We start from the raw sequence: 27,825 nt of genomic DNA on the forward strand, positions 1-27,825 counted from the left end.
AGGGTGTATGACCAATAGCGTCTTCTATAGGAATTAACTCCTCAGGACAGAGCAAAACCACAAAACAGAATTTGCAGTGATTATTTTAAATACCGTTTGTCAAACAGCATAAAGTTGACTCTCCCAAGCCAAGGCTGAGTGGAGCCAGTAAAATCAGTGCAGTGCAGAGAAGGAAGCTGCTGGTGAAAGAAGCAGATGGCAGATGTTCTACTTTAGGCACAGGCCAAACCGGAAACATCAGTGCAAAAAGGACAACAAACATTTCAGCAGTTCTCAGGGCGGTAAATCAGGTAATGACTTGGCAACACAGCTGAATGACTATTATTACATAGTAAAGGGCATGGGGTTAAAGGTTCAGGAGTTGACACAGCTCTGATTGTGCTAGACTTGTCTGAAGTAACTGAAGGCCTGCATCTGTTACCCAGACTGTCCTTACCTTAAGTGTATACTTTGATTATTTTGAACAACTCTTCTGCTCTGCTCCACCATCCATATTCATCTAGAAGAACATTTATTGAGGTTACAGATCACTATTTTCTCTTTTTAGGCTACAAAGCATACAGCAATATCATTTCTTTCTTCTAACATAGACTGTTTCAATTCAAGCTTGAAAGGTCACCAATACCCTTGCTGTAACATTGAGAGTTTTCTTGTTACGAAACCCAAATTCAGCTATGCTCACAAGCGCCTGCTCTCACTGACGATAAAAGGTATTTAATGCCTTTAATCAGCTAAAGCAGCATCAGCAGGTGAAGAAGTCGACATTTTAAGGGTTAAGCTGAAAAAGGGTACACCTAAAATGTCGACTTCTCCACCTTCTGATGCTGCCTGACTTGCTGTGTTCTTCCAGCCTCCTGCTTGTCTATTCTGCATTCCAAATTCTGCAGTTATTTTTGTCTTTAATCAGCTAAAAGCTGAATATCCATTGGGTTGATATTTATCCCATGAGCAAAATGAACAACCTCTTAGTGGAAACCATCGAGATTGCATGTCTCACCTAGGGAGGATCTTGGTGAGGACCGAGTATCTTGGTGAGGAGGGAGGAACTTGATAACGAGGGAGGAACTTGGTGAGAAAGGAGGGTCTTTTGGTGCAGTGGCCTTTCACTATGTCTCGTTTACAGTACCATGTGCCCCAGAGACAAATCATAACGTGTTGTTTGAAGAATACAAAGAAGACCAGCTTGGCCACCACCACAAGCAAAAGTAAGGAGCAATCCTGCACATCTTAATATGTAAGTCTTATGATGCAAATCCTTTACTTTCACTTTAGCCCCTTCCACAGAGAGAGAGAGAGCGTGAGCATTGCACTATTGGTAAAATCGATTCTTGAGGAGATTCCTGATGAGATTGCATCTCTACACTGTCTGTCTTCTTACTCCTCCTATCTTCCAACACCTTCCAGTTCCGAAAACATTAACTCTGCTTGCTCTCCACAGATGCTGCTGAGTTTCTGCTGCATTCTCCGTAGTTGTTCCCAAAGCCCACAGATACTCCAGACCAATACCTCTGTGAAGGCAATCTTAAAAAAAAATATTCTTGCAAGAGGTCTGGGCATCACAGGCAAGTTCTATTCCTAACTGAGTCTCTTGCTAGCTACATCAAAGGGCAGTTAAGCATTCTCTACAGCACTGTTTGCAGTGTCTGTAATGAGGTCAGTTGGATGAACCTCATGGAATATAAGTTCCCTGATTGGGGCTGTTAACTAAAAAGCCAATCAGGGAGCCCTGGCTGACAGATAAGAACAGGAGTGTCAGACATCCTATTCACTCTGAGAGCGGCTCTGAGGGAGCTGAATCAGTGTCGAGGACTCTCCATGTGTAAATAAAGGGTGACCTGCTGATGGGATACTGGATTGGAGTCACATATTAGTCAATTTCCTTCACTATGGGACACCAGTGAACCAGATGGGGTTTGATCTCGCTGATCGCCATTAGCTGAGCTTTTATCTCCATATTTTTTCATTGAATTCAAATTTCAATGAGACTTGAGCACATATTCCCAGAATACTAGCCTCGGCCCCTTTGGATTACCAATCCAGCGATATTATAAGTACACCACTGCCTCTCCTGCTAAGATTCAGCAATGACTTTGATCAATTATTGCATGAAATCTCTTTTACAATGTAAAGTCAGTGGGTTATTAAGGATATGATACGTGTGTGCATTAGCAACTAGCAAGTTGGCAAGGATTAAGGAGTATTTTCAAAGTACGGCCCTTTTAAAATAATCGACTATCTACTTAATAAGGTGCTCCAAGACATTGTGTTCAAAGCCTTCCTACTCCTGGTATTGATCTGAATTTGCACTTCCTCTGAGGGTAGTTATATTTTCAGATAACACCAAGGGTAAAGAGAGAGAGGGAGAGAGAGAGACAGGGAGAGAGATAAAGAATATCACTGGAAGCTGGGAAGATCTTACAAAAAGAGTCTGACAGAATTTGTGCTTAGACTGTATAGCAGTGTCAGAATGGACAGTTTGATATTGGAAAACATAGGTTAGGTGGATTGGCCATGCTAAATTGCCCATAGTGTATGCAAATGTGTGGGTTAGGTGCATTAATCAGGGGTAAATGTAGAATAATAGGGTAGGGGAATGGGTCTGGATGGGTTACTTTTCAGAGGGTCAGTGTGGACTTGTTGGGCCAAATGGCCTGTTTCCACACTGTAGGGATTCTATGATACATATATCCAGTTCACAGTGTGAAATATTTGAACAGCGTATAGGCTGTTCACTTGCCCTGCCTTGCCTTTTTGCACTTTATCCTCTCGGGCAAACTCATACTAATGCTGCATGGCTGTGCGATTCACCATGGACACAAAGCCAGGAAGTCAGTCTTGGTTGTCAATCGTGTTGAGTCATGTCAAGGAAGCTGGTCTCCAGTTAGAGGTTCCTGGTATAGTAAGTCAAGGGCAGCCTCCAGTACCAGTCCAGAAGCTTAGGTACTGTCAGTCAGCCACTTGGGATTGTCAGAGTCAGGCTCCTCTCCATATTAGAGGTCATGGGCCAAATAACAGCATCCATCTTAGCGCTTTCTGAGTTATTATGGATTGTTTTCCTTCTGAACTGAGAGAGAGAAAGGGATAGGGACAGGTAAGGCAGGAGATGAAAGTGGATGGTACAGCTCATGACAGGAGGGAGCATGTCCTGAACAAGTCAGAGCAGAGGGCATGCACTGCTTGTGGAGTCAGGTGTGGGCTGACTCACTACATGAGGGCAGGCAATAGTGAGAGTGGTAGATCATGAGCCTGGTTGGGGTGTGGGTGCAGTTGCAGAGGTAGAGAGTGTAAGGTATTGAAGAGAAGAGAGTGATGTTTATTATGGCAGAGTGGAAAAGGACAATGCTGGGTATTTCTCTAGATTGCACTGACCCTGGATGGGAATCTCAGACCAGGCTGGCATGGGCTGTGGTGCAGCCTCCACTGTTGGTCCTGGGGGAAGAGGGTGTCGTGCCTCAGCTCCACTCCACCCAGCAGGAACTCCAGCTTCCTGCCCACAAAGTGGTGTGCCCATCTCCCCCTATCTGCCATGTCCAGGGTAAATGCCAGCAGTAAGCAGGGCAGCTCTGGAATGACAGTCTTTGTCCAGGAGAACAATGAGCTTTTAAAGATGGCATCAGTGTCAATCAATTCAGAATATCCTAGCAGTATTGAGTTTCTTTGGGAACGCCATTTCAGGAATTCCTTTCAAGAATGAGGGGAGGTGATGGCCCAGTGGTATGATTGCTGGAACTGAAATCTAGGTTTGAATCCTACTGAGGCAAATGGTGGAATTTGAATCCAATAAAATTCTGGAAATGAGAGTCTGATGACCACCATTGTTGAGGGAAAACTCATCTGGTTCACTAATGCTCTTTAGGGAAGGAAGCTGCCATCCTTACTTGGTCTAGATGGAATTCAATGTGATTGCCTCTTAACTGCCCTCTGGACAACTAGGGATAGGCAATAAATGCTGGCGTGGCCAGCAATGCCCTCATCCATATGAATGAGTTTTTAAAATAGTTGTGAAATGGGGCTAAAATCAGGCCAGAGGGGTGCCCGAGGAGCAGTGTGGGTAGTAAATGAGGTGAGATGGTAAACTGCGGCAAGAAACCTCAGTAGACCTCATGATGTGAAACACTGTAAGACACGGAGCCAAAAATATAAGCTGATCTTTGTTGACGAAGTACTTCCTGGGAGCATTCTGAGAAACCTGGCCAAGGCTCTGACCCCTTTCCTTTGGATTCTGTCTGTCAGAAGAAATAGATTCTACAACATCACACCCTCTGGGCATCTCTTAAAAACTCATTTCGATCACACTTTAATCTTTATCATTCAAAGGACTGCAAGCCTGGTGTGTGCAACTTGCCTTCATCATGTAATCTTTAGAGATCTTTATATACCTCACCCCTTCTCTGGTAAAGGCAATGGGAAATATTACAATAGAGAGACACTGGATGTGTGATTCTGCAGGATAAAATTGTACGCACTTCTCATCTGAATATACTTAGTAAAAGAGCTGTTGAAAAGCAAAACTATCTGGATCAGGTTCAGAAGGACCCTCTGTCTCTAATAAGTGAAGACAGTTGTTTAGATTTAAATCAGTCCAGGAGCCTCGAAATGCACACCAAAATCCCTTAGGAAATGGCTGCCAATCCTCTGAGCATAGAGCTGTTGTCTCCAGGAAGTGAAGATTAATCGCCAGGATATTTCTGGGAGCAGTCTGGAAAAATAGCATATGAGGAACCATCAAAAAATAAATCATCAAACACTTTGTCTGGTAATTATAAAAACATCAGTGACGGGAAGGGAAAGGCGATTTGACCCAGAGTCAATTGGATTGGGAAGCCTCGGTCTGTTTTCCAGTTGTGACAGAAAGGCCTTGCTCTGTGCAAATTTATGTGTTGAATGACCAATGTGGCACGGGTCGGGCTGGGCCATTGTATGGACAAGGTCATGTGATCAAAACTCCAGGAGTACATCCAGTCAAGTTGACAATCACACCACAGTGAAGTGAAGACAATGAGTTGTGACATTTCAAAATGAGAGTCTAACAAAGTAAAATAAAATGGGCATGAGACTGAAGTACACAGAGGATTGACAGATCAGAAACAGAAATGTGACCTGTATACTTGAACTAAGTCTCAAGATAAGCTACATACAATTGGGACCATTTCATTGCAGGTTGTGATGGATCTGTATACTTGCTGATTGTACGTTTATCTGCATGCTCAGAATCAGTGGAGAAATAGCACTTATGTGCTCATCATAATGAGTCTGCAAGTCATCACATCTTTGTAGCATGGGTTAATTGTGACAGTTTTACTGCTCGAGAACTCAACACTTAACTGCTATTAATTTTTGACTAAAATTGCATGATAGTTTCCAGAGCACATTTTGAAGCAGAGATCCAGAAACATAGAGCACCAACCATCAATGGATTGCATTAATTCTTTCAGTCCAAGGCCATCATGAGTCACAGCATCCTCCAAGCTGATATTTGCAGTAACCAGCAATGTCGGTGCTTCTGATAGATTAAATGGTCTTTTCTCAGTCTTGACGTTTTTAGGATGGATAACATCCCTACCAGTTCTGCATACTTCCCCTGAAAGATGTTAGATTTTCTCTGGGGATCAGCTGATGTTGTGTCTGCCTTTGAAACTGTATGTCAACTGTCAATTCAACTGTTGGGAAGCATCACAGGCCACTCGTGGGTATATTTTACTAGCCCATACTTGAGGAGGAACCCTGATCATATCCTCTTTCTCTTGTGTGTAGGCCTCATCCCCAGAATCAGATTATATCCCAAAACCCAGCATAGGCCAAAGTGACAACACATATCACCACAACGTTACACATTGATTGGTACAAGTTTATTGCAGCCTTCTCAAGCGAGCGGACAGAATTTAGTGTTGGGTTTTGCTGTTCTCCTACCTCTATCCCAATAAGACAATGACTGGAAAGCCTCCCCATTTCACCACATTCCCAATTAACGGCCTCATCCCATTGCTACTGATATTAACCCAGTGATGGGCACATGGAACTCACAAATGACCTTTTGGACTCTTAGGGAGCAAGGGTAACTCATTCAAAGACACTCAGCATCTGATCAAGGAACACTGCATCATGAAAAGGGTGTGTGTGTGAGACGTTGGGAGCTGGCTCCTTGCTCTAGCAGCTGATAGTCCTCCCCCTCCATTATCCATCCACACAACTCCCCTCCTGTCATCACTCACCATGGTCTGGATCAGGCAGTGTAATACCAGCAGCAGCCACAGCCTCCCAATGGCACTATTGTTCAAAAGGACTGGGAATTTCTAATTGGCTGGCTGCTCTAAGTCTTCTGCCCCTTGGGTCTAGGATTCACTGCTCTGCAGTTAAATAGCTGAGAGATACTTAATTCAGTGGACCTTCCCTAAAGAGTCAACAGATGGGGCTCCTGTCACCAACAGTCTATATTACTGAGACTTTAAATGCGAGCCCAGACGTTGCATTTTAAGTCTCTGGAATGGCAATTGAATCCAAAATCTTGATTTCAAAATATAATTCCTGTTGCTGTGACACAGCTAGACAGGGCTTATGCCCGAAACGTCGATTCTCCTGTTCCTTGGATGCTGCCTGACCTGCTGCGCTTTTCCAGCAACACATTTTCAGCTCTGATCTCCAGCATCTGCAGTCCTCACTTTCTCCTCCTAGACAAAGATCAAACCTATTTCCCCCATTGAGGTTAGCTCAAGTGAACAAACCTCAATTGAAATGTGATCTCCCCCTGGTCAATGTGTTTCCATTTCACACTACACGCAGCAGTACTTATTCTTCCTTGTAGGGAACTGCAGTTCATTCTTTTAAGGATAGGGTTAATATACTCCACACAATGCAGCGGGGTGATGGTGGAGAAATATCTTCAGGCTGTGGTGCACGGTCTCCTGACATATTGTTGCCTCTTGCCTGTCTGAAGGGTGGAAAACAGATGCAAAAACAATTTGTTGACAAAGAAAATCAAAGAACAGCAGTTTTTGAGCTTTGTATGTCTATGAATTAGACCAAGCATGTCCTTAATACGGTAAGGTAGAAACATAGAATTGTTACATCATAGGAGTTTTCACTGGCTAATTGAGTCCATAACTGATCTCTGCAAGGTTCACTCAGCTGGTGCCATAAGATCACTTTCTCACACTAGTACTGCAAACTTTTTTCTTCAGATAATTATCTATGTTCTATTTTGAAAGCCACAATTCTATCTGCCTCCCCTACACTCTCAGAGAATGATTTCCAGATCATAACCACTTGTTGTGTCATAAAGATTTCCCTCATATCACCTCTGGTTGTTTCGTCAATCATCTTAAGTTAGTGTCCACTGGTTCTTCACCCTTCTGCCCGAGGGAACAGTATTTTTTTTCTATCAACCCTATCTGGACTGCTCAAGGATCTGGACATCTCTCTCAAATCTCCTGCCAACCTTCTTACACTAAAGAGTCCAACCTCAACTTTGTTAAAGTTGCCTTGTAACTAAAATCTCTCACCCTCAAAACCATTCCCTTCCATTTTTTCTGCACCGTCTCCAATGCCTTCAACATCTTTCCTGATATATGGTGTCCAGAACAGTACACTTGAAGTTGAGCCAGAATTTGAAGAAGTTCCACCATAACATTGTTTTTGTTCTCAATCCTCTATTTAGAAAGCCCAGTGAAATAATTGCACAGAGACTGAGATCCCATCACCTAGTCAACCTTTATTTATATGTGCACAGTACACTGCTGTGGCCAGCCAGCTCAGTGTCAGTCTGTGAAGGTGAGGAGATTCTGAATGCCCTGTTTATATCTGTCAGCCAGGGCTCCCTTATTGGCCAAGGTTAACAACTACAATCAAGGATCTCGTAGTCAATAAGATCTACCTGGTTCTAATCACTACACTCTCAAACCCAATTACATTTTAAAATAACATTTCCATCCAAGTATATCCCAAGGTTCCTCTGCTCTGGCATCCCATAGAAGTGGCAATACTCCGAACGAAAATGCTCAGAGATGTTATTATAGACCAGTGGAGCAGCTGAAACTTGAACCCAGTTCTCCTGATGTAGAAGTAGGGACTCTACCCACAAGATCTCTCCCCATTTGAATAATATCCTTTACTTTATTGTTGCTTTCCCTTGTTCTTCTGACCAAAATGTATCAGCTCAAAATTCTTTGCCTCAAATTGTGTCTGCTACGTTGTACACCATTTCACCCTCCAGACTATGAGCTGTCACTATTTGCCTTAGAGTTCACCGTGTTTCCTGTCACCTGCAAATTTTGAGTCTGGGTCCTAGTCAGTTAAATCTGGTCAATGATGGATGATCCTTTGACAATCTCAAATTATATAGTACTCAAATATTTTTTAAATCTTATAAGAATACATTGCACTTTTCAGAAAAAAAAGCCACACTGATTCCAGTTAAAACTTCCAAACAGCAATTGACGACAATTGGAAAATTGAGTGTTCTATTCTATTAATCAATATTTAAGTGATTATGTTATGTTCAAAGGTTTCCATGCAAATTGTAGTTTGTGAATATTTCCTTCCCAGAAATATTCTGCACAATGTTTGTCAATCAAGATCCATAAATTTACATTTATTTACACCTGCAGCTCAATCTAAATTTGAACCAAACCTTGGGTATTTGGGTCACTCTTGTTATCTGCAAATAATCCACTCTGGGTTGTGACTGGCAGGCAAGTGATCACCATGTCCTTGATGGTAGGTTGTGATAGCTGTGCTGTCTTACTGCAGAGTGCCATTAGAGATGTACTTAGGGTCTACAAGGCAGCAACAATGCTGTTTAATAAAACATTGGCTGTTCTATTGCTTGAGGGGAAGCCTTGGGAAATCCCTTGGAAGTGTTGTGTGATTGATTAGCCGTTTGTATTTTCCCTCACTGAAATGGTTTTGGGAATTCTGGAGATGATTAAGGGACCATAATTACAGTCACGGGTTTCGTGCTCCACTGCATAACTCAAGATAGCTTTCTTGTGCCCTACGGCCCAAAGTTTTACTGCAATTCCCGTTCTCACATAAGGATTTGTCAACCGTAAATTCATTTTAATCACAATGCTCTATTTTCAAGTCCAGTTTCACAATATAACTATTTTATTGCCTTCTACAAATCATAGAATTTTAAAAACAAATCACCCTTTGCCCTTTTGATGTTCATTAGCACAACCCTTGTTCATTGCCATTGCAAGATGATTTAGTTTGGCTCACACCTGTGTTTGCCTCCACACCATTTCCTCCTTGACTGAAAGCAGTAAGACTTCAATCTAATTCAAATATTTTTTCATGTAAGAATCCTGCAGGTAGACAATCTCAGAATGGCATCATTGCAAACCCCCATCCTCCGCTCAGTGCATTGTTTCATGTTCAGTTCTGGTTGCCAAGTTATAGGAAGGATATTATTAAGCTAGAGTGGGTTCAGAAGAGATTTACCAGGATGTTGCTGGGTATAGAATGTTTGAGTTATACAGAACGGCTGGATAGGCTGTTTCTTTTCCACTGGAGCGTAAGAGGTTGAGAGGCCACCTTATAGATGTTTATAAAATAATGAGGTCTATAGATAAGGTTAATGGTAATTGTGTTTTACCTGAGATGGAGGAGTTTGAGACTAGGAGGTATATTTTTAATGTGAGAGGAGGAAAATTTAAAAAAGATATGAAGGACAAATTTTTTACATCTGGAAGGGCGCAAAGAGTGGGATAAAAGGAGCAACCTGGAACCTCACCTCTCTCTGCTTTTTGCTCCTTCTTCAATCACGTCTCCACAAAGACCACCATGGTAAGGCAATCTGAAGATCAAAGGTTAATCATAGTCAAGGTTAATCATGGACCTGAAGATCAAGTCCATCCCTAGATGAGAAGGGAAGCCCACATCAATGGCTAGACATTTCGATAGATCAGGCGGAGCTGGGTATTGCAGATGCTGGAGATTAGATTCAAGATTAGAGTGATGCTGGAAAAGCACAGCAGGTCAGGCAGCATCCGAGGAGCAGGAAAATTGATGTTTCGGGCAAAAGCCCTTCATCAGATCTGATTATTCTAGATGAAGGGCTTTTGCCCAAAGCATCGATTTTCCTACTCCGCGGATGCTGCCTGACCTGCTGTGCTTTTCCAGCATCACTCTAATCTTGACTCTCGATATATCAGTCAACCCTCAAAGACCGAGGAACAGCCTGTCCCAGGTTTATTGAAAGGTACTACCAGTCCTTCCAGGCAAATAGTTCAAATACAATGGTAAGGACCTGTCAATAAGGTGTAGCAAATTCTTGGAAGCTGGTGTAGATTTGATACTCTTTACTAAGAGATTTAAGATTCTTTACTGAAGAGTCCTATGAAGAGATTGATAGGGTTTAATTAAAGTACAATAGTAGAGTCTGATAAATATTGTTTTTCTTTGATAAAATGTTCAATAAAATTGTGTTGGACTTTCTGCTGACTCTTGGCCCCTTATCTATCTCATTGTGCAGTGCACCTGAGTTAAAAAGAGTTACTGCAAACTGGTCAAGGTTAATCATGGTACATTTACCCACCTTTCACTTGACAGAATTACACTCTACTGTTCCCTTCAGGTATTGCAGCATTGATGATTGGAATAAGTTTGATACCAGTTGGTTCTAAATGGCATTAGCCTGTTCACCAAGCTGCTTCCCACTTTGTACAATGCCTTATTGATGCCACAGAATAGTAGTATAAAAGAAAGAAAAGGAAGCCAGTCCTGTATTTCCAGATCCTGCCCAATGGATCCATGGCTCTATGGGTCAAGAATTAACCAGTTCAGTCACATGAAGACCCATGCGACTCTGTGATCACCTTCAAATCGATGGACAACCACCAATGAATGGGAACGTCCACAAACCAATACAAGAATTATGATTTAGTCTAACAATATTAATGCTGCTTTCTATCAACTATTTTTGCTGGAAATGATTAAATTTCAAATATAGTGACACTTTTCGTAGGGTGCACAGAATGTGAAAGAAACTTAGATGCATTACTGAATCCTGTTGTGTTAGGCATCTGAGACAATTTGCCACCAGTGAAGTTGAAGGATTTGGGATAATTGCCCTGCACTACTTTCAAAATAGGTTTAATAATAGTTCTTGATTAAATTCTACGTTATTGCATCAGCCAAACAAAAATAGTTCAGAAAAGACCCTAGAATATGCTATTTTCTAAATTCAATATGAGAAATGTCCCAGAGTAATAGTGATATTCATCGATGAAGTTTTAACGAAACATTACAGAGCTTACCAGTGTCATTTTGCAGTCTTCCTGCGTGGGTCAACATTAACTGGGCATTAGCTAGCAATCACTTTAAATATGGCTGTTTGATGTCCTTGCCTGAAGAGATTAGAGAGGGTTTTTTTCCAATTTAAATGAGTTTCACTATTGGGTTTCTTAACTCCGTGGCTTAATCCTCCTATCTCTTCAGTCTAGACAACTGCGCAATTGATAAATAATTCTGACATCTCTAAGCATTTGGGGATGGATATTTCTGGACTGTGCAAACTGCTTGGGTACTGTGGGATGGAATGTTCAGTCTGATTAGCCAAAACTTCGGCTGAATATTCAGATTAAGTAAGGTTGTGGAAACAGGTCAAATTCTGATTGAATGTTTCTTACACATTACCACCAAAATTATCAAGATTTTTCTTCTCATTGATTCTTGTGACAATGACAATTTTCTTCACTCTGTAACAATGTGGCACTCACTTCATTTAAAACAATGACTTAACACTCCAGCATTGGCTATAGTTTAGAACTCAAGGAAGGTTGCAAAGAGAGAACAGAATGCAAATTTTCAAGGACAATAGATAGAAATTCTGGTCCCAAGATGCCCTTTGCTTTATTTATGGTGACCTCATTAGAATTCCTGGAGTGTTTCAAACCAAACATATCTGATAGGAATACAAACAATAATGTCAGGAGAACCCAATAAGCCTTCAACATTGGTGGTCCACAGAATTATATTTAAAGGTTATGTGCTGTTTCCTGATTCTTGAGTTAGCATATTGTAGAGATAGCAACTTGGCAAGCTGAGGGACCACCCCTGACTAACACACTTAGTTTTTACCCAGTCACCAACTGCACTTCCTGCACTTCACCCACTCATGGGCACCAAAAATCGAATGCCAATCTCAGAGTAGAGTCTTATCCACAAGCAAGAGGCACAAGGCATCAATGATAAAGAATTAATAATTCACCGTGTCCCTTCATTTTTGAAGCAGTGAAGAAATAAATTCAAAGAACTGCACATGAATCAGTCATCAATGATATGCGTGATGATTAATGTGAATGCAGCTGCAAATTAGAAGGGAGAACGTAATATTTTCTCCAAAATCTGTGTTATGTCCGTTCTTGCACAGACCAATGAAAATCCTTGAGAAAATCTACAGCACAAAACTATCTTATTTGCCAATCTCATTGAGACTGGTACAGTTGAGAACAGAAGCAAGTCAAACAGTCAGGACAAGTAGGGACAAGGTAGGACTAATAAATTAAACTGCATTTACTTCAATGCAAGGGGCCTAACAAGGAAGGTAAACGAACTCAGGGCATGGTTAGGAACATGGGACTGGGATATCATAGCAATTACAGAAATATGACTCAGGGATGGGCAGGACTGGCAGCTTAATGTTCCTGGATACAACTGCTACAGGAACGATAGAAAGGGAGGCAAGAGAGGAGGGGGAGTGGCATTTTTGATAAGGGAAGGCATTGCAACTGTGCTGAGGGAGGATACCCCTGGAAATACATCCAGGGAAGTTATTTGGGTGGAACTGAGAAATAAGAAAGGGATGATCACCTTATTGGGATTGTATTATAGACCCCCTAATAGTCAGAAGGAAATTGAGAAACAAACTAGTAAGGAGATCTCAGCTATCTGTAAGAATAATAGGGTAGTTATGGTCGGGGATTTTAACTTTCCAAACACAGACTGGGACTGCCATAGTGCCATAATTCTATTTGTTTTAAAATAGTGATGGAAAAGAATAGACTGGATCTAAAAGTTAAAGTTCTAAATTGATGTAGGAGGTACAGGGCCAACCAAACACCAACACAAGTGTGTACACATACACACTTGCACACATGGACAAAGACACACACATGCGAGCACAAGTACATACACACACAAACAAATACAAACACGCACACATACCTCCTGATCGTTTGTTTTAGTAATTCTGTGTGAACTCTTGGTTTCATTCAGTCCATAGAAATCAGTGGGCTGCAGGGTAGCACAGTGGTTAGTACTGCTGCCTCACAGCGCCAGAGATCTGGGTTCATTTCCCACCTCAGGCAACCGACTGTGTGGAGTTTGCACATTCTCCCCGTGTCTGCGTGGGTTTCCTCCGGGTGCTCTGGTTTCCTCCCACAGTCCAAAAATGTGCAGGTTAGGTGAATTGGCCATGCTAAATTGCCCGCAGTGTTAGATGTAGGGGAATGGGTCTGGGTGGGTTGCGGGTCAGTGTGGACTTGTTGGGCCGAAGGGCCTGTTTCCACACTGTAAGTAATCTAATCTAAAATTATGGTTTGCACAAAATAATCCCAGTACTATTGGCATTATCTGACAGAGAATGTAACCGATGTGACTGCACTTGTCTATGTTTGTGATTCACAGATAAAGGTACGCTGAAATGGATGGTTTCCAATAATTACCTACTGGATTCCTTTGTGCTCCTTGACATTGACGACAGGTCCCTCGTCTTCCCAATGTGCCAGGCACACTGCAATGCTTACTTACTGGCCTTCCTCTGTACATTTAGCATGGTCAAGGTAATCTTCTGAATCCTCTGTGCCACACAATGTCACTTCACTTCAGCCTTCCTGCTGAAATCCTGCCAGTTGGAGCTGAACAGGAGCAAGCTATCAAGCTTTCTTTAGGATTGATTGCTGAGCTTTGTTCCAGAATTATGTCATTGTGTCCCCTTTTAAAGCAAATGAATTTTAAACCTTTGACCTGGAATGTGATTGAGACCCAATAGTGGAGGCAGATTCAGTTGAAGTATTCAAGAAGGACTTGGATTATTACTTGAAAAAGAAGCATGTATTAGTGGGAGAAGGCTGGAGGGGAATTGTTCATTCAGTGATGCAATGCAGATACAACTGGCCTGTTTCAGTGCTGTAGCAATTCTGTTAGTCAGCATATTCTCACTGTCTGGTAAACTGGCTCCTATGTTATTGAACTCTCTGCCCAACTGCTAAACACTGATGCCTACTATCTCAGTATGTGTAGATCCTGCCCCTGTATTATCCTCTAATTTGAATGCAGTGCCAGTATCTGTGCTGGTATTTGTATGAAAGCTAGTGAGTGTGTTATTTCAACATCACTCTCTTCTTGCTTTCCTTTATTGGTCAGAGTATTGAGTACAGGAGTTGTGAGATCATGTTGCGGCTGTACAGGACATTGTTTAGACCACTGTTGGAATATTGCGTGCAATTCTGGTCTCCTTCCTATTGGAAAGATGTTGTGAAACTTGAAAGGGCTCAGAAAAGATTTACAAGGATGTTGCCAGTGGAGGAATTGAGCTATAGGGAGAGGCTGAACAGGCTGGAAGCATCGGAGGCTGAGGAGTGACTTATAGAGGTTTATAAAACTATAAGGGGCATGGATAGGATAAATAGACAAAGTCTTTTCAATTGGTTGGGGAATCCAGAGGTAGAGGGCATAGGTCTAGGGTGAAAGGGGAAAGATATAAAAGAGACCTACGGGGCAATTTTTTCACACAGAGGGTGATACATGTATGGAATGAACTGCTAGAGGAAGTTGTGGAGGCTGGTACAATTGCAACATTTAAAAGGCATCTGGATGGGTATATGAATAGGAAGGGTTTGGAGGGATATGAGTCAGGTGCTGGCAGGTGGGACTAGACTGGGTTGGGATATCTGGTCGGCACGGACGAGTTAGACCGAAGGGTCTGTTTCCATGTTGTAGATCTATATAACTCTAAAAATTGGTAAGTCTACTACTGTTGCAGGCAGTGTGTTCCACACCCCCTACTACTCTCTGAGTAAAGAAACTACCTCTGACATCTGTCCGATATCCATCACCCCTCACTTTAAAGCTATGTCCCCTCATGCTCGCCATCATCATCTGAGGAAAAAGGCTTTCACTATCCAACCTATCTAACCCTCTGATTATCTTGTATGTCTCAATTAAGTCAGCTTCTGGATTAGTGGTGCTGGAAGAGCACAGCAGTTCAGGCAGCATTCAAGGAGCTTCGAAATCGACGTTTCGGGCAAAAAGGGCTTTTGCCTGAAACGTCGATTTCGAAGCTCCTTGGATGCTGCCTGAACTGCTGTGCTCTTCCAGCACCACTAATCCAGAATCTGGTTTCCAGCATCTGCAGTCATTGTTTTTACCTCAATTAAGTCACCTCTCAACCTTGTCTCTAAAGGTAACAGCCTCAAGTCCCTCAGCCTGTCCTCATAAGTCCTTTACTCCATACCAGGCAACATCCTAGTAAAACTCCTCTAAACCCTTTCCAAAACTTTCACATCTTTCTTACAAATCGGTGACCAGAACTGTACGCAATACTCCAAATGTGGCTGCACCAATGTTTTGTACAGCTGCAGCATGATCTCATGGTTCCGAAACTCAATTCGTCCACCAATAAAAGCTAACACACCGTATGTGTTCTTAACAATCCTATCAACCTGGGTGACAACTTTTAAGGATCTATATACTTAGACACCGAGATCTCTCTGCTCATCTACACTACCAAGAATCTTACCATTAGCCCAGTACTCTATATTCCTGTGATTCCTTCCAAAGTGAATCAACTCACACTTTTCTGCATTAAACTCCATTTGCCACTCAGCCCAGCTCTGCAGCTTATCAACGTCCTTCTGTAACCTGCAACATCCTTCATTACTATCCACAACTCTACCGACCTTAGTGTTATCCGCAAATTTACTAACCCATCCTTCTATGCCCTCATCCAGGTCATTTATATAAATGACAAACAACAGTGGACCCAAAACAGATCTGTGCAGAACTCCACAAGTAAGTGAATTCCAGGATGAACATTTCTCATCAATCACCACCCTCTCTCTTCTTTCAGCTAGCCAATTTCTGATCCAAACTGCTAAATCACCCTCAATCCCATGCCTCCATATTTTGTGCAATAGCCTATTGTGGGGAACCTTATCAAACGCCTTACTGAAATCCATATACACCACATCAACTGCTTTACCCTCATTCACCTGTTTGGTCACATTCTCAAAGAACTCAATAAGGTTTGTGAGGCACGACTTACCCTTCACAAAACCATGTTGACTATCCCTAATCAACTTATTCCTTTCTAGATGATTATAAATTCTATTTCTTATAACCTTTCCAACACTTCACCAACAACTGAAGTAAAGCTTACTGTTCTATAATTTGCAGGGTTGTCTTTACTCCCCTTCTTGAACAAGGGAACAACATTTGCTATCCTCCAGTCTTCTGGCACTATTCCTGTAGACAATGACAACATTAAGATCAAAGCCAAAAGCTTGACAATCTCCTCACTGGCTTCCCAGAGAATACGAGGATAAATCCCATCCAGCCCAGGGGACTTATTTTTTTTTTTTTACTTTCCTGAATTGCTAACACCTCTTCCTTATGCCCCTCAATCCCATCTAGTCTAGTAGTCTGTATCTCAGTATTCTCCTTGACCACATTGTATTTTTCTAGCGTGAATACTGACAAAAAGTATTCACTTAGCACTTCCCCTATCTCCTCTGACTCCACGTATAACTTCCTATTACTGTGTTTGATTGGCCCTAATCTTATTCTCATCATTCTTTTATTCCTGATACACCTGTAGAAAGCCTTAGGGTTTTCCTTGATCCTCTCTGCTAATGACTTCTCATGTCCCCTCCTTAGCTCTCTCTTTAGGTCTTTCCTGGCTAACTTGTAACTCTCAAGCGCCCTAACTGAGCCTTCACATCTCATCCTAACATAAGCCTTCTTCTTCCTCTTGACAAGAGATTCAATTTCCTTAGTAAACCATGGCTTCTGTGTTCGACAACTTCCTCTCTGCCTGACTGGTGCATACCTATCACGGACGCCCAGTAGGTGGTCCTTGAATAAGCTCCACATTTCAGTTGTGCCCATCCCCTGCAGTTTCCCTCCCCATCCTACATATCCTAAATCTTGCCTAATCGCATCATAATTGGCTTTCCCCAGCTATAACTTTTGCCCTGCAGTATATACCTATCCCTTTCCATCGCTAAAGTAAACATAACTGAATTGTGGTCACTATCACCCAAGTGCTCACCTTCCTCCAAATCTAACACCTGACCGGGTACCAATTCTAATGAGGCTTCACCTCTTGTTAGCCTGTCTACATACTGTATCTGGAGACCCTCCTGTACACGTTGGACAAAAACTGATCCATCTAAAGTAGTTGAACTATAGTATTCCCAGTCAATATTTGGAAAGTTAAAGTCCTCCAAAACAATTACCCTGTCACTCTTGCTCCTATCGAGGATCATCTTTGCTATCCTATCCTCCTCATCTCTGGAACTATTTGGAGGCCTCGAGAAAACTCCCAACAGGGTAACCTCTCCTTTCCTGTTTCTAACTTCAGCCCATACTGCCTCAGTAGACGAGCCCTCAAACGTCCTTTCTGCGACTGTAATACTGCCCTTCACTAACAGTGCCACACCTCGCACCCCACACCCCCAACCTCCTTTTTAACATTTTATGTGTTCTTACTGAAACATCTGAATCCCAGAACCTGCAATAACCATTCTTGTCCCTGCTCTACCCATGTCTCCGAAATGGGCGGCACGGTGGCACAGTGGTTAGCACTGCTGCCTCACAGCGCCCCTTCACTAACAGTGCCACACCTCGCACCCCACACCCCCAACCTCCTTTTTAACATTTTATGTGTTCTTACTGAAACATTTGAATCCCAGAACCTGCAATAACCATTCTTGTCCCTGCTCTACCCATGTCTCCGAAATGGTCACAGCATCGAAATCCCAGGTACCAACCCATGCTGCAAGTTCATCCACTTTATTCTGGATGCACCTGGTGCTGAAGTAGACACACTTCAAACCAACTTCTTGTTTGTCAGTGTATTCTTCCAATCTTGACATCTTAGTTCTAACTTCACTACTCTCAACCTCACGTATACTCGAACAACAATTTTGGTTCCCATCCCTCTGCTGAATTAGTTTAAACCCACCCAAAGAGCATTAGCAAGTTACCCTCCCAGGGTATTTGTACTCCTCTGGTTTAGGTGAAGACCATCCTGTTTGTAGAGGTCCCCCCTCCCCCAAAAAGAGCCCCAATTATCCACAAAACCAAAACTCTCCCTCCTGCACCATACCTGTAGCCATGTGTTCAACTCCTCTCTCTCCCTATTCCTCAGCTCGCTAGCATGTGGCATGGGCAACTTTAGCAAGTACCCTGCCACTAATTGTTCTTGCTGGTATTAGTCTAGTCTAGTGTGAGGAACGATACTGACAGAAAATCATTAGCAGAAGATGAGCTCAATGGAAAAATGGAAATGAAACAGATTCCTTCCATATTAAAAAAAAACTAGTTGCACTTGAAGTAACATACAAAATTATCTCTTATAAGACAGGCTCAACCAGAGAGTAACAGCACAATACTACACCAGGAACTAACATTAATGCCAATCCTATCCCCACACAAACCCAACCCTAACCCTATCCTAACCCTAACCCTAACCGTAACCCTAACCCTACCTCTGACCTTACCCCTAAAACTACTCCTATCCCTAATCTTATCCCTAACCCTAACCCTACTCCTAACATTACCCCAACCCTAACCCTATCCCTAAGCTTACTCCTAACCCTGACTCTAACTCTAACTTGACCTCTACCCCTACGCTAACCTTAACTTGCAATGATGGTATGTTTCGGAGGGTGCAGTGTGAAATGTGAATGATAAATTGGAGTTCTGATTAAGGTGAGTGACAGGGGTGTGATAAATAGTGCAGCATCTAAAGCTAGTGGGACTGTTGGTAAAATATGCCAATTGAAGATATTTATACTGATTTTGATCACACGTATCAGTGCTGCACTGCAATCCTATTCTTGCTGCTTGATGCTGATTGTTGAACTCAACAATCTGCACCCACTACCTTCTCAGCCTGTGTCTGCAGGGTATTATGGCCCTCTGATTACATGGTAAGTCTCATCACTTGCAGTTCCCCCACATGGAGGTCTCCAGTGCACATCTGAAAAACCTGGAGCCCAGTTTCTCCCATGCGGTGCCATTCTTCTGCCTTCCCAGGTCAGAAAGAGCTCCACCAGGTCCATGAGCACATGGTCTAGCTACAATTCACTTCCCCCTTAAATTGCCTAACTTACAAAAAGGTGTAGCCTAGCTTTAACTGCTGCTAGCCATTCAGAACATTGGCCACCCAGTCAGATGGCCAAGAATGCTGGCTGGTCGCTGCGCACATGTAATTAACAGGCAATATGAAGTTGGCATCGTTCTTACATTGCATCCATCGGTCCAGGTACTATCTTGAAATGCTGCCATGTTTAGTGATGGGGGCAGGGGCACAACCTGGGTGGAAAGTAATGGAAGTGCTTATGGGACTGAAGGGCAGAGTGGAGGGACACAGTTTAATTTCAAAAGCAAATTCCAAAGAGGGACCAGAAAGGATGGAAGCAGAATCATGTAATGTGATCAATGAAACCACTTTGCTTTTTACTTTTTAAATCCGCAAAATGCTGTTGAAAGAGCATTGTTAGCTCATTGGAATCTGTGTACAGTTATCAAGATTGCTATGCGCAGAGTGGAAGTAACTTGAATTTTGTCCACTTATCATTTATAATCTAAAGGGAAATATAAATAAACCACAGCGAACAGATGGCAAAGAGCAGCTCAATCATAACCAGGTAACCTGTGTGAATGAGCCTATTCTTCACACGCTGTGCAAACAAATTCATTTTCATTCTGGATAGCTGGTTCCCCTCTGAGCATGTCAGACTGATATGGCAGCTTCACATTAACACGATTGTTCATCTTCCCCCAGCCCGTACCTCAAAGCCCTTGAGACGCATGTTGTCACTGAGAAGAGACACTGCTGATTATTCCATCGCAAATGCTCTCGCCTCTATCACTTCTTTCTGGTCCGGAACAGAAAAGAGAAACAGAAATAGGAAAGAGAAAGAAGAGAGCATTCATGTGAAAGAACACATGCCCGGTGTTTAGGAATGACCTCGCTGGCTGCTTTTATCTCAGAACCTAACAAAAGTGGATTTTTAAAAATTGCACTTTTCCTGACTTCCAAACATTCCAAAGTGCTCTACAATCAATTATGTACATTTGAAGTGAACTAATCATTTCAAAGTGAGACTATGGCAGCTCTTCTGCTCATAGCAAGCTGCAACAAATGGCAATATAATTTTATTGTTGATTGAAAGATAAACACTGAAAGCCATGTGCATTATCGAATGACCAGATGAATATTGACCAGCACACTGGAGATAACCAGTCCAAATAATATTGCAGGATCTTGAGATGGGAGATAAGGAACTAATTCATCAGCTCAACCAAATTTTCTTGCAGCGTTCTAAGGAAATTTCTCTCATTGTCCAGAAATTGCAGTTGGAGTTATATCTATTTCACCTGTTTTGTGAGCTGAGGGGTTTAACCCTTTAAAATCATCAATCGTAATTTCTAGGTTTAGGTTTAAAGTCAACAATTTTAATTCAGCAAATCTTTGTGTTAAAAAACGTAAACTAATATAAATCAAATCAACATTTCATTGTGTCCTGCAATCTATTAAAATAGCAGACAGCTTCTTCCTTTGCATTATAGCCAGTGGGCCTGCAGGAAGATACCACACAAAAACAACAACAAAATCAATGGTCTACAGGCAAAGATAATTACCTGTACTTTTTCACCTTTGGAGAACAGATACATATCCTCCTTCCAGGACCCAAAACCTAGAAGTCAACAATGCAGTTATTATAGCTTCACTAAACATGTGCCTTGGCAGTAATGTTCTCTTCTCCATCACTCTTACATTATTAAAACAGACACTACATGTGATCCCAGCAATCTCAGATGAGCCTGATTTCCTGCAAAGGCATTGTATTTTGACCAAGTTTGGAGGAGTGCACGGTCTCTCTAGTCCCATTACTCCATGGGTCGCAAAATAAAATCAACATGTTTTTCCTGGTTCCTATAATGGCCAATTAATACATTATCGATGTCAGATTTTAAATGCAAATTTCTTCATGAACACAATTATCAAAAATCAAAGATACATTTCAAGTGTGGCACAGTGGCTCAGTGTTTAGCACTGCTGACTCACGGGACCTGGGTTCGATTCCACCCTTGGGCGACTGTGTGGAATTTGCACATTCTCCCCATATCTGTGTGGGTTTCTGCCAGGTGCTCCACTTTCCTCCCACAGTCTAAAGGTGTGCAGGTTAGATGGATTAGCCATGCTAAATTTCCCTGTAGTTTCCAGGGATGTGCAAGTTAGATGGGTTAGCCATGGTTAAAACCCCTGTGCAGTGATACTCTTCAGCAGGTTGGTCCCAACTTGATGGGCCAAATGGTCTCTTTCTGCACTGTAAGGATTGTATGATCCCACTTAAGATGCATTAATTGGTTAATATGTGCAGTCAGTAATAGAGAAGTGTAAATGCTTATTCGTCTACATATTGCTAACACACATAATCAATGCACTCACAAAACTAAAACAGGTTATCTTCCACATAAATTGGCTTTCTGAAAACACTTTGGTCAATGAGTTATTCTTGAAGCCAATAGGACAATGTGTAGCATATTCCAAAGGTGTGTGGCCAAGACACTAATCACACATGGGCGTTGTGTGTGGAATTCTTCAGTGCAGCTTTCTCAGGTATTACAATGTTGAAAAGTTCCTCCAATCACTCCGTCAGAAGAGCAAATAGAACTCATTCTGAACTCAACAGGGTTTTCAATTCAGAAATGGGAGAGATCAGATGGTCAGGCCCATCCCACAGGCTCTTGTTCTCTAGCTATTGACCAGATACCACAGCGCACTCCATCCAAACAGCCATTGTTCAAACAGCCCCACAGCCTACAGCAAAGCAAGCAATTAGCTACACTCTTGTGATTTCTCGAAACCCTTGTGAAAAGAAACTCCCATATTGACAGTCATCTTTCAGTGATCTTTCACTCCAAGTGCTTCCACAGAACTTGAAATAAATCCATCTTTCTGCAATCCTTCAAAACTTTATTCCTAAAAGATTTTACAAGTACATTAAGGGCAAGAGAGTAACTAGAGAGAGAGTTGGGTCCCTTACACATCAAAGAGATCATCGTTGTGTTGAACCTCAGGAGACGGGAGAGATATTAAATTAATATTTTGCATCAGAAATGGAGGCTAGAGAACTTAGGTAAATAAATATTGATGTTTTGAAAACAGTTCACATTACAAAAGAGGGTGTGCTGGAGGTCTTAGAAAAATATAAAGGCGGATAAATCTCTAGAACCCGGATCCAGTGTATATCAAAATGTTGTGGAATGTTATGGAGGAATTTGCAAGGTCTCTTGCAAAAATACCTGTATCATCTATAACCACGGGTGAGGTGCCAGATGACTGGAGAATGGCTTTGTTTAAGAAGGGATGCAAGAAGGAACCTGGGGACTATAGATCTGACATCAGGGTGGGTAAGTTGTTGAAGATGATTCTGAAAAATAGGATTTACATGCATTTGGAGAGGCAAAGAATGATTCTGGATGGTCAACACGGCTTTATGTGAGGGAAATCATGTCTCACCAAACTTGATTGAGTTTTTTGAGGAAGTAACCAAGAAGATAGATGAGGGTAGAGCAGTAGACACTGTTTATTTGGACTTTAGTAAAGCCTTTGACAAGGTTTCACATAGTAGACAAACTAGTAAGGCTAGGTCACATGGGATTCAAGATGAGCTTGTCAATTGGACATAAAATTGGCTTAATGGCAGAAGACAGAGAGTGGCGGTGAAGGGTTGTTTTTCAGACTGGAGACCTGTGACCAGTGGTGTTCCACAGGGATCAGTGCTGGTTCTACTTTTGTTTGCCATTTATATAAATGATTTGGATGAGAATATGGGAGGGATGTTTAGTAAATTTGCAAATGACACCAAAATCGGTGGTATTGTGGACAATGGAGAAGGTTATCGAAGATTACAAAGACATTTTAATCAATTGGGTCAATGGGCTGAGGAATTGCAGATGGAGTTTAACTTGGATAAATGCAAGATGCTGAAACAAATAAGGTCAAGACTCATACAATTAAAAGTATTGTACAATAGACAGACCTAGAGGTTCAGGCATATGATTCTTTGAAGTTTATGTCACATGTAGACAAGGTAGTTAAGAAGACATTTAGCTTGTTTGCCTTCATCGCACAGACTCTGAGTATAGGAGATGCGACACCATGTTGAGGTTGTACAGGACATTGATGAGGCCGTTTCTGGAGTACGAGTTCCAGTTCTGGTTGACCTGTGTAGGAAGGACATTATTAAGCTGGAAAAGGTTCAAAAAAGATTTACCAGGATGTTACCAGGAGTTTGGGTTATAAAGGAAAGACTGGATAGGTTGGAGCTTTTTTCACTGGAGCGTAGGAGGTTGAGGGGTGAGCTTATTGAAGTTTATAAAATCATGAAAGGTATAGCTAAGGTGAACTGCAGGTGTCTTTTCCCTAGGGTAGGGGATTTCAAGACTAGGGGGCACATTTTAAAGATTTATAAAAGACATGAGGGGCAACGTTTTTACATAGAGAGTGATTCATGTGTGGAATGAACGTCTAGAGGAAGTGGTAGATCAGGGTACAATTATAGTGTTTAAAAGACATTTAGGTAAGTACATGAAAAGGAAAGGTTTGGAGGGATATTGGCCAAGCGCTGACAGGTAGGACCAGTTTACTTTTGGATTATGATCAGCATAGACTGATTGGGTAGAAGGGTCTGTTCCATGCTGCATGACTCTATGACTCTTAACTATGAACTATGAAGCACTTTTGTAACAATCTTCCTCATACACACAGTTTGCCTGTCTAATTTAACATTTGGATAATATTTGTCATATCATACAGATGGATTCATCATCCATGCTATCTCATGATGTAACTAGCCGACATCAATATTTCCTTCTCTGCAAACAGAACAATGTTTCAGAAGATCCCATAGGCTGTAGAGTTTAACAAAGGGCCAAGACTTGCAGTCAAAACAACAATGAGGTGAACACATTCACCATTATTTATGCTGAAATGTTGCAACAATTTCAGGCACAAAGCAGTATTTAAATGTAGATATTTATGCTGCATGAGTTGTGGGACTCCACTATTAGCTTTGTGATAGAGCACTTTATGTTTGCCTTACTATTGGCAGCCACTGAATGTGTGAGGTTGCTGTGTTTGAACAGTGTTTACAAACTAAACCTTTTGCACATATTGAATGCTAATGATTACTACAGTAAATGTTTTTCTAACAATGCACGGATTGAGAAGGCTCATCCTTGTGAGATTTGAATTTTGGAGGGATCTTTTGATAACTTGTTACATTTCAAATTTAAAGAGTGGCTTGCTTACCTTTCTAGCCCCTTGTTTTCGGCTTTCATTACTTAAACTTCCGTTCCCTCACTTTATTTCACTTTAAGTACCTGATTTGGCATTTTGTAAAAAAATTAATTCATGAGATGTTAATATTGCTGATGAGACTAACATTTGTTCCAGACCCTTATTGCCCTGGAGACCAGTCCAATTCTCAGTCCGACCACTGTTTATTCCCAGTCCTTAAATTCATTTGATTAAAGATATACTTTGTTCCCTGTTCTCTCAGCTCCTGAATGCTCTGTTGCCTTCAATGATGTTACTAGCTTCTCTTTCAACATTTTTGCTGGCAAAATACTTTTGAGCTGAAGGGTGATATCCAACCAACAGCTGACATTATTAGTTGCCCAGTCAAAGCTTTTTTTAGGGCTGAACGGCTTAATCTGATAAATAATTTTGATGCAGTCAGTATAGCTGTCTAAATATATGCCCGTCTACAATTTCTTTCCAAGCTATTTGTTTTATTACAGGAACATGCTAATCGTGCTACAGAAAAAATGGTTTTAAGAGTGTGGACACATATGTATAGCTAGAAATATTCTATTAAAGATTTGTGGCAGCTTAACTTGGGTTTCTATTATCAGGAGTCCCATCCCAGAAACACTGAGCTACCAGCATCTTAAATAGGGCCTAATTAGGCTATTCTGAATAATTGGTTCTTTTAAAATTTTCCTTTTTAAAAATATCTTCACCATTGCCAATCTGCTGCTACACCTGGTACAGCATTTCAGGATTAGGCCATAATTATAGGCAGCTGACCTTTTTTGACACCAAACACAATTAATCTCATCCTGGCGTAGGCTCCAGAAATGTAGGAAGAGATTTGTGACTATGCATGACTGCCTGATAATCAGCAGTGTTTAATTATGGTCATAGTTATCTATATATACAAAAGACAGGCTCTGAATTTCTGTGACATTTGATCCTCAGAACATCTCAAAGCTTCACAATCAAGAAATTATTTCCCCAGTGTGGTGCTATGGCACTGACAACTGCTATAGCAAGTTTGCACAGTGTTTTTTAAAACAAAATCTCAATTCTTAAAATTCTTCACATAGCTGTTCAAATTTGGCATTGCATGAAGTGGCAATATGGATCAGGGTCTTTAAATTCAGTACATGAGATGTTTCATTATGTTGCTTTTGCAGGTTATATTTATATGTAGACACTTGAATTTTATATTTACATATAGCTGGATTTTACTTGGTTCCCAGTCCCTCATGGTGGGCTTGTGGTCCAACTGTATTTAATCTTTGTGACAGCCCCTCAGCACAAAGTTCTGGACCCACAAATGTGTCAGTCTGCAACACATAATCTTGGAGAGGGCTTTGGGCTAGAAGACCCCGGTACTGAACAATTGAAATCAATCACTGTAGTAGCTTGATTGCAGTTAGGAAGCAATCACACTAATGTTGGACTGAAATCACATGTAGGCCAGATTTGGTAAGGATGAAAGATCTTAGTTTTGGCTCTGTAGTATCATTTTAAGCCTCATGAATCAGGAGGTCACGAGTTCAAGGCCCACTTTAGAGAATTGAGCAGATCATTTAGGCTGGGACTTCAGTGTAGGGACTTCAGTGTAGGGCTGACAGAATGCAGCACTGTTGGAACAGCCATTTTTTAAATGAGATGTTAACGCAAAGCCCCCATGCCATTTGACATAGACATGAGAAATCCTACAGTGTTATTTCAAAGAACAACAGGAAGGCCCCCTTGTTATTTTGACCAATATTTATCTTTCAATCAACATTACTATGATAGGTTAAACATTGCTGTCTGTGGAGTCTTGCTGTTTGAAAATTAGCTGCTATATTTCCTACATTACAACAGTTGGTATATTTCAAGAATTCACATAACCGTTATATTTTCCATGTGCGACCGAGTGGATAATCCAAGGGATTCTTTTCCCATACATTGTTGCTCATATGATAGTAAGCATTTTTCTTTTTGCCTCTTTTAGCATGCGTGTATATGTATGTAACAGTGTGAGTGAGTGAGCAATTGTGTACTGTCATAGCACAGAAATGATATAGTGCATGGAGTCTGATGTACCAAATACATGCAGTCTGGATGCAAACTTCAAAATACGCCTAATTGATGAGAAGTAAATTCTAAAAGCTCAAGGAAGCTCAGGTAATATCCATTCAAAGCAACAACCATTTTTTAAATTAAAATTGCTTCTGCCTTATGTTACATTTCTGCTTCACTATCTCTATTTAATCCACTCAGCTTTGAGGTTGGTGCAGTTTTGCTCTGTCCCATGACAGGTACAGTATGTATTGAGGCAGAGGATTGTTGAATTGTGGCCACCTTTTGTTGTTCAAACCACTCTCATTCAGGCAGCTCCAGGACCAATACGAGAAAGAATTTTAATCCTGCGGTAGGAACTGTCAAGAGATAATGCATTCATTAAAAATTGCAAGAGACTTTTAAAATTTGAACAGAGATAATGCACATATTGGAATTCGGCCTCATTAGTATGTAAATGAATGGAAATCCTCCCCTTCGAGAAAGGAACAGTGTGGGCTCCTTGTTGTTAATGTTAAGCAGTGCTCTGAATGTGTATGGCTGTGCTGCTCCGACAGTCAACTGACCTTCCATTCAACAGGGTCAAGCTGCAGCTAACTGGTGGGCCTTTGTTAGACATGGTCACTTTCATTAATGCTACTTTACATCCCAGCTTTAAAGAGATGTTTTCCTATTCTTTGCCTTCATGAAGCTATTAAAAATCAAAACCACATAGGACATTTTTTCAAATAGCCAATATGTTAAATTTACATATGCTTCGAAACAGCAATGTGATGCGGTTTTGACTCGAGAAAATAAAATTCACTTCGTGCTAAAAACATTAATATCAGAAATCTATAAAATCTTCATATTTGACTAGCTTCTAAGGGATATTACAATTAGCAAACTGTCAATATAATGTTCAGAAGGAAGACGTTTCTCGTTTAACCTATCTGATTTATTTACACCATTACCCATATTCTACTAACCTACTGCTGTCATGACAACAGATCAGAACCCTGAAGTACAATGGATGTTTTAACTTTTAGTTCCAAATTGTCTTTTTTTTAGGAGGACTGCTACAGACAAAGAAAATGGCTATAGATATAAATTCAGTGCTGTCTGGCAAAGACAAGTGTGGAATCCAGGGAATACCTCGGAAGTGTCAGGGAAATTTCAAACATTGAGAGAGATGTAATAGGACCAAACAATGAGTTGGCTGACTGTCTTCCCCCTCTCAGCAGAAA

The 27,825-nt window shown here is 41.4% G+C and overlaps 1 long non-coding RNA gene across 1 annotated transcript; it reads left to right on the forward strand.

Annotated features, from left to right (window-relative positions):
* The first annotated feature begins 201 nt into the window (after positions 1-201).
* Positions 202-27,825, forward strand: LOC122539678. Its single transcript, XR_006309147.1, has 3 exons — positions 202-290; positions 1,124-1,234; positions 27,650-27,825. It is a non-coding gene; the product is annotated as an uncharacterized LOC122539678 (long non-coding RNA).

This window comes from Chiloscyllium plagiosum, chromosome 33, assembly GCF_004010195.1.
Source record: "Chiloscyllium plagiosum isolate BGI_BamShark_2017 chromosome 33, ASM401019v2, whole genome shotgun sequence".
Taxonomy (NCBI): Eukaryota; Metazoa; Chordata; class Chondrichthyes; order Orectolobiformes; family Hemiscylliidae; genus Chiloscyllium; species Chiloscyllium plagiosum.